We start from the raw sequence: 7,764 nt of genomic DNA on the forward strand, positions 1-7,764 counted from the left end.
TAATGGAGAAGAAGACTTTACTTCTTCAGATCAGCTTCTGACTTCTTATTTTATAATGAAATAAGTTAAGAAGGCAGAAAAAAAGAACTTAATTAAAAAGGAACAATAGAATAAACTTGTCTATCATGAAGTCATAACATCAATCCTACGTTTAACATTTTTAACTTGTTATTTTTGGTCTAAATTATGTTTTAAGAACCAAAAACCATCTCAGTGTAGTTTTACATCTCCTCTCTCAGGTTTCCCTCTGTAGCTCTAGTAACAACATGTCAGTGAGCCAATAAAAGGAGAGACTCAGTGTCTCTCCTCTGATTGGCTGACTGTTTTTTGAGTGATCAAATAAAAATATAGCAGATTTCAGGTAAACACTCAGAGAAACCAAATCCTGCAAGGTCCAGGTCAGCTGGGTTTGGGGCATTGCTGAGGGCAGTGACTGCTTTGTTGTGACATTGCAAAGTTACAAAAGTCCTGATGGTTCATTTTAAAGCTCAGTTTCTGAATACAGGCTATGTGCATTTGTCTGTTGACTGAGCGCTTTGATACTTATACAGTATTAATATAGAACCTAGACTTGCTTTATAATCAAAAAACACATGGACATCTCACTTAATACAATATGGGACCTTTAAGAGAAGTGGTTTTAATTTTCAAAAAGTCAAAAGAAAAGGGAGGGGGGGTCTGTCAATGAAAGATTGAATCCCAAAACAGAGCTGAAAGTTCTTATTTTCATTGTTGATTAGTGATTTTTTTTTTTATTTTTATCATTAACCAGTTTATTTTTCAGTCTTCAGTCCAACACCCAAAGACATTCAGATTAGTAACATAAAACAGAGAAAAACAGAAAAGCTGAAACTACAGTAGTTGACATTTTAGCTTCACAAATTAGTTTGTTTTAGCTCTATACTTGGATTTTGATGAAAAAAATCCCTTTCAAAGCATGAGACTCTACTGCTTCACACAGCGAGAAATCATGGTTGTGTTTGTGGCTAAATTAAGAACATTTAAGGGATGAAATATGTTTGGTTTGTAGTGAAGAAGACGAAGATGATCGTCTCTCAACCTGGGCAATCTTTAAACGAGAGCTTCTTCTTTATCCTCAGCTGCAGATTATCTCTGCGCTGAGCCCTTGCACCTGACAGCGAGTCTTTAACTGGAAAAAAAAAGAGGCCTCCACAAATCAGCAGACACCCCGCGAGTCTGATTGTTGTGTGTGCGCTCGTGTCTTATCTGTGCTCGTCTGATCACAGCCGCTGTTAAACTCCCACGGCAAATCACAGAGAGGAAGCAACTCCCCTGAGAGAGAGAGCAGAGAAAAGAACCACAAAAAAATGAAAAGCATCAATTAACATGTCAGAGGAAGCAGAGGAACTCCCCTGTGGAAATAAGAAAGAAAAAAAAAATCTAATCTCTCATCGGATTTTCTCTAAAGTGCAGATCTTTCAGTCTCAACAGGTATCATTTATCACCATGAGAGTCTGACGAGATGAGACAGAGTCTGATGCAGGAAAATATGTTTCAATGTTTCAAACACAAACTAATAGAACAAAAACAAAAGACTGAGTCGTGCATAGATCACATAGGAAGGTTTCAACTTCTACCAGTGTTTTTTTTTTTTTTTTAACACAAGCTCACAAATAAAATAGGTACTATCCTTTAATCCTGTTGATCACAGTCCTGATTCTAGTCTCTTCTGAAAGCTGACCCTGGACTGCTTTGAAACTCAGCCACAAGGTTGAACAAGTCCTGTTCATGGATACGATGACAGGAACATTAAAACTAAACACACAAAGGTAAAAAATGCATCTGTGTACTAGTGAGACTGTCCTCCTTGTTTTGTTTTATTGAATGGCTGTAATAATTATGACAGGAGCAAAGGGGAAAGTGTGGTGACGTAGTATATACGGCTGCTTCTTCATTTTTTATTTATTTATTTTTTTTACACTGTGACCTATCCATGTTGGAAACATGTTGGATGTACTTTAATATTGTATGGCTGTTTAATATTGGACTGAGTGTTCAGATCACTATCTCATTATGATCTCTATCTCATTATGATGTACAATTATATTTATATAAATATATATATATATATATATATATATATATATATATAAAGTCAGATTACTTGTTTGCTTTCACATACTTGGCCAATAAAGCTAGTTCTGATTCAGAGTGTGGCAGGAAATCTATACACATATACACAGTCTGACAGGGAAACAGTGCTACGAGGCAGGCAGGGAATCAGGTGACTGGAAATGATGGGAAGGATAACCTAAAGGTTTCTCTGTGTGATTGGCCAGACTTGTGGTTTTAGCTTGGTAAACATCTGCTGCTAATTGGTTCCACTTCAACATCCTGCTTTTGAAAAAGCCTGGCTTTCCAGGCTCATTTCATTGTCAAATCACAATATCGCATTTGCCTTGCTGGGTTTTACAATCTATGTAACATACAACACCATCTATCGTTAGATCCTCATTTGAATGGAGAACAAACTTCCAGGAATCCCCTTTACAGGGAAGAAACCTCAGAATCAGCAACCGAGTCTGGCCCACCCAGGAAGGACAGACTACCCCGACAGCTCAGTTTTTCAATACAGGCTGTGTGCATTTCTCTATGGACTGAGCACTTTGATACCTTCACAATATTAATATAGAACCAATACAATATAGAACCAATACAATACAATAGATGACCTTTAAGAACATACAAGTAAAATTTCCACAAAATGAGTCCAAATCCAGAGTTTTGAGATCTTGATTTAGGAACTGATTAAGACCTTCAAATTCTGCCACAGATACAATAATAAAATGGTGCTTACAGTTATAATGCTCTCAGATTTATAAAGGCCCAAATTTAGCTTTCAGGATCTTTCCCAAAGCGGACAGAGAACTGCATACATTTTATTTTAAGTTCCTGCAGTAATAAAGGTCTGCAGGTCTACAGTAAATATAAGCTGTGGTATGGTATGTAGGTGGGTGTTCGCGCTGCTTTCACAGAGCCACCCTGGATTAAAATGTCTGCTCTAAAGGTTAAATAAAAGTGTGAACCTGAGCTGATGTGCAGATGTTCCTCTTGACATGAGCTGTAACATCTCCTGATCCTGTCAGTAGATCAGTCAGAAAACCAAACCTGGAGCCTGCTCGGTTTTATCAGAGGAAATCATCAGCCTTTAATAGTTTTTTAATGAGTTTGTGGAATGCACTCTGGCAACAGTCTAATAAAGGACAAGCTCTGCACAGAGACTCGGGCTGAATAATGTATAAGGGCAGAGGTAGCACTAATGAAAAGATGATGAGAGGCATTCCTGAGAGAGGGAGAAAGCGGGCGCGAGGAAAGGTGCCAGGAAAAGTTGAAAGCGAGCCCCAATTAATCTTCATGTGCTTACAGAAGAAATTAAACAAAGGCGGGAAAAAAGGACGAGGTAGAGAATGGCAGTTTGAGGAAAAAGCTGCGAAACCTGCGGAGGTGGAAGAGAGCAATGAGGTGAACAAAGACACTGTGATCTGTTTTAATGATTTCATTTTCACTTTCAACAATGGAGGGGAAGCTGAGAGCAAAAAAAAAAAAAAAAAAAAAAGGCTCCTAAAGGAAAGTTACGTCAACTTTAGGAACCTTCAGAAATAGGAACCATCAGAGACACCTTTCTAATGAAAGACATCTACACCTTGTTTAAGTATTTTGCTTTGGGAAGGATTGTAGGAAGAAGGAAAGGAAAGGAGGAGGTATGGGAGGAAGAAAAAGGAAATAGGCAAGAAAATTAGGAGGAAGAAAAGAAGAGGGGTGTGAAAGAGTTAAAGAGAGAAAAGGAGGAAAGCATGTAAAGGAAAAGAGAAGAGGTGTAAGACAAGATCAGGAAGGATTGGTGAAGGTAAGAAAGGAAAGGAGGTAATAGAGGGGGAGGAAGGACAGAAAAGAAGGGGTAAGGAACCAAACAAGGAGTTAGAGAAGAAAATTAGAAAGTAGGAATGGAAATAAAGAGGTAGGGAAGGTAAGCAGAAGTAAGGAAACAAAAAGGAAAGGATGGAGTGTAAACGATGTTGTGGTTGGAAAAGGAAGAATAAGGTAGGAAAGATGATGATGAAGTAGGAAAGTAACATAGATGAGAAAGTAGTGAAAGAAAGGAGGAAAGGGGGAGCAAAGGAGGGAAATAAAGAGACAAGGAAATAAGGTAAACAGGAAGAAGGAGGTCCACGTACGGCAGGAGGGAAAGTAAGAAAGTGGAGAGGTAGGGAGGGGAACATGGAAAATGAAGCAGTAGAGAAGGAGAGGAAGAGTACAGAAGAGGTTGAACAGTAAGGGATGGAGAAGAAGGGAACAGAAGAAAGAGAGTGAAAGTGAAAGAAGAAGCAGTAGGGAAGGGTGTGTGTGTGTGTGGGGTTGTGTGTGTGCTGTCACATTTCACATCTGACTCCTGCTGTGTCTTAACATCAGACATCAGTTCAGCCCTCGTGGTTCGTATCCAGCCAAGTATCCTTCAGCATTTATCTCCACTCATTAATTCCTCTTTGTTCGTCCTCCGCTGCTCCGCCGGCTGCCCTCCACGTTCGTCATGTTACATCCGTGTAACATCATCATGTACAGAAATGCAAACATGCGTGAAGAATCTGCAGTGCAGCACACCTGAGCCAGCCTCTGGTGAGCTGAGGTCAGATGTCGTGTCCAAAGGCGTCCGCTGTTTGTGTTTCATCGGTGCCGGTCAACTGAAGTGAAGTGAAGCGTGATGAAAATGGAAATGAGAAGGAGGAGAAAGAGAAGATGAGTTCTATACAACGAAAGGAGGAGGAAGTGAAAGAAATGTTGGTGCTAGGAAAGGAAATAAGGAAGGCATGTGAGTGTTACACGGGAGGAAAACCTGATCACAACAGTAGAGAGAGTTTGTGGAGTTTTGGACAGAGTTATGTCTCTTAAAGGTCTGTTCGTTGGAGCAGCTGCAGCAGGTCTTTTGTTCACTTTGCTTTCTGTCTGTCCGTTTGGGCAGCGATTAAACTGTAATGAAAGTGTTGAACAGGAAGGCAGCGGGAGGTCAGGGAGCAAGGATTAACACTGGGGTTATCGAGCCCAGGTGCAAAGATCAACTCTCATTTCCATAAACTGCCACTTACTGCAGGGCCCACTGTGTTTGGCCCTCTAATACTTACTCATTTATTCTTCCACATTCAGCCGCCAGAGGTCAGAGGTCATGGACCGATAAGTTGCCGTGACCTCAGAGGTAGCATTTATTCTGGGTTCAACCCAAATTACTGGGGAGGACGAGGAAAAAACATCATGTGCTTTTAATTCGTCTGATGGTGAAGAGCTTCATTCACACTTTAAAAAAGGATTATTCAAATAAAGTTAAGTCTAAAATGATAAAATGCAGAAGTTCAGACCGTACAGAACACTGCAGACGTAAATATGTGTTTTGAAGTGGGTTCTCCACTTTGACAAAAACACATAGATACTTATCACAATCAAAAAATAACCAAAAATAACCCAAAAAAAGAAACAAAGAAGCATCAATAAAATGCCTTGAGACAAGACATGTCAGAGATAAGTAATTTCAGGACCTGAATGCAGACAAGAACCAAAGTGGTTGGTCCAAAACGAAGCAGGAGCACGAGACACAGGGGAAGCGTCACAAAGGCAAACAGACGAACTGACAAAGACAACAGGGAGCACAGAGACTAAATACACACAAGGAGAGCAGGTAACAAGAAACAGGTGTGACGCATTAGGGTAGGGCAGACAGTCACTATGGTGGTACAACATGACAGAGATAGGAAGTAAAAACAACTATGGACACACAAGGAAAAATTCCTTCAAAATAAAACATGAAGTCAATGAAAATCCAAACATTAAATCCAAACATGACTGATGACCTGAGAGGCTGAGCAGCTCTGTAACTTACCATAAACTGAAGTAGTCACTGTATGAGAGTGTCATTTAGTAGGACTAGTTTCTCTTGTTTTTCAGTGATAGCAGCAATGAAAATTGGGGCTCTAATAATTAAGTCTTGATTAGTGCAGCTTTTAAAAATGGAGACTTTTCACAGTATAGGTTGTAATAAACAGAATATTCCCCAAAGCTCCTGATGGCCGGGATAGTGGTGTACGTGTGAACCTGCTCATTTACTCTGCCAGTCCGTCTCTCCCTGCTGACTCTATGTTAAAAGGCAGAACACTTTTGTGTGTGTGTGTGTGTGCGTGTGTGTGTGTGTTGTCACATTTCACACCTGACTCCCTGCGCTGCATCTTAACATCAGACATTAGTTCAGCTCTCATGGCTTTAATCCATCCAAGCATCCTTCAACAATTATCTCCACTCATTAATCCTCCCCCTCCCTCTCTTCCTGTCTGTCATCTGTCCATCTGATCCCCCTCGCTGCTCACCGGCCCTCCACGTTTGCGGTATTATAATCTGTGTAACATCATCATGTACAGAAATGCAAACATGCGTGAAGAATCTGCTGTACGCTGCACCTGAGCCGGCCTCTGATGAACTGAGGTCAGACGTCATGTCCGAAAGGCGTCCACTGTTTGTGTTTCATCAGCGCCGGTGAAGTGAAGTGAAGTGAAGCGTGAGCGCGAGTCGGTATGTAAATGAGAGCGGGGAGCAGCCTCAGACGGGGAGGAATGAGGAGGTATTTAAGGGGAGGAGGGAGGTGGCAGGGCGGCAGGCGTGTGGGTAGGGAGGGAAAGCAAGAGGTGGAGGAAAGGAAGGAGCAAAGGTTCCTGCATTTTGAAACTTGGCGGAAGGTGGCGTCAGTGCTTTACATGTGACTTATGATTCGAACAAGTGAAACAGTTTTTTCTCACAAGTTTTTCTTAATCAGAATACACAGACAAGTTTACAGCTTTCATGCTCCGCCGGTCAGGGCAGTAAAATAAACACAGCGTGCGACAGCCACGTTTAAACAGAACTTAGCAGTAAAAGCTGTTCACTCTGTTTGCAACCTTCACCATATCGTTACAGTTGGCAGCACTGTGTCTACATGAACATGCAGACTGACTGGAAAGCATAAACACTATTTAACAAAGTAAATCCTGGACATTTAAATGTCTCAAACCTTGGCAGACACCGACTCGTCCCTGGTACTGATGTTACTGTGGGTCACAGTTCTCCAGACCCCCTGACTCATTGTCATCTGATATTAACATTCATGTATAATCTAGTTATTTAAATACAGAGTGGTTGAAATATTTGTTCAAAACTGAATGGTTTGCCATCAAATTTTGCAGATGCTGATTTCATTTAAATTCTTACATGGGCCTTGCTTGCTTTTTTTAGTTTTGTTGATTTTGGTTATTGAATTTATTGTTCGATGAGGTATACCACCTTAAATCAATGAAGTGAAATGAAATGGAAATTTAGTTAGATAATGTGCAAAGATAAGTTTCTCATAGATAATTTTAACTTGATTCATGTATGTGAGGTAAAAGGAGGTTTTTTGACAGTAATAATAATTACTGGTAATAATAATAATAATGGCTATTGTAATTGTTAGTATTACTTCATTTATCTAAAAGGTTTTTATATTGCAATAGATCGACACATGGCTATAAGCCCCAGTGTTCCACTGACCAAGACCTGCTCCTGCTTGAGATTTTGACTTTCCCATAAAAAAATGATATATATATATATATATATATATATATATCAAACATACTCTGAAACTCACTGTATGTCTCTTTAAGCCTTGCGAGCACCAATTCTCAAATTCTCTGTTCGGTCACGCACTAGAAAAAGTAAAACTAAAAGCTGATACCTACATAAAATAATCCTCCC

Source organism: Trachinotus anak, unplaced genomic scaffold, assembly GCF_046630095.1.
Source record: "Trachinotus anak isolate AG129_WGS33_773 ecotype Australia unplaced genomic scaffold, CSIRO_AGI_Tana_v1 ptg000021l, whole genome shotgun sequence".
NCBI lineage: Eukaryota > Metazoa > Chordata > Actinopteri > Carangiformes > Carangidae > Trachinotus > Trachinotus anak.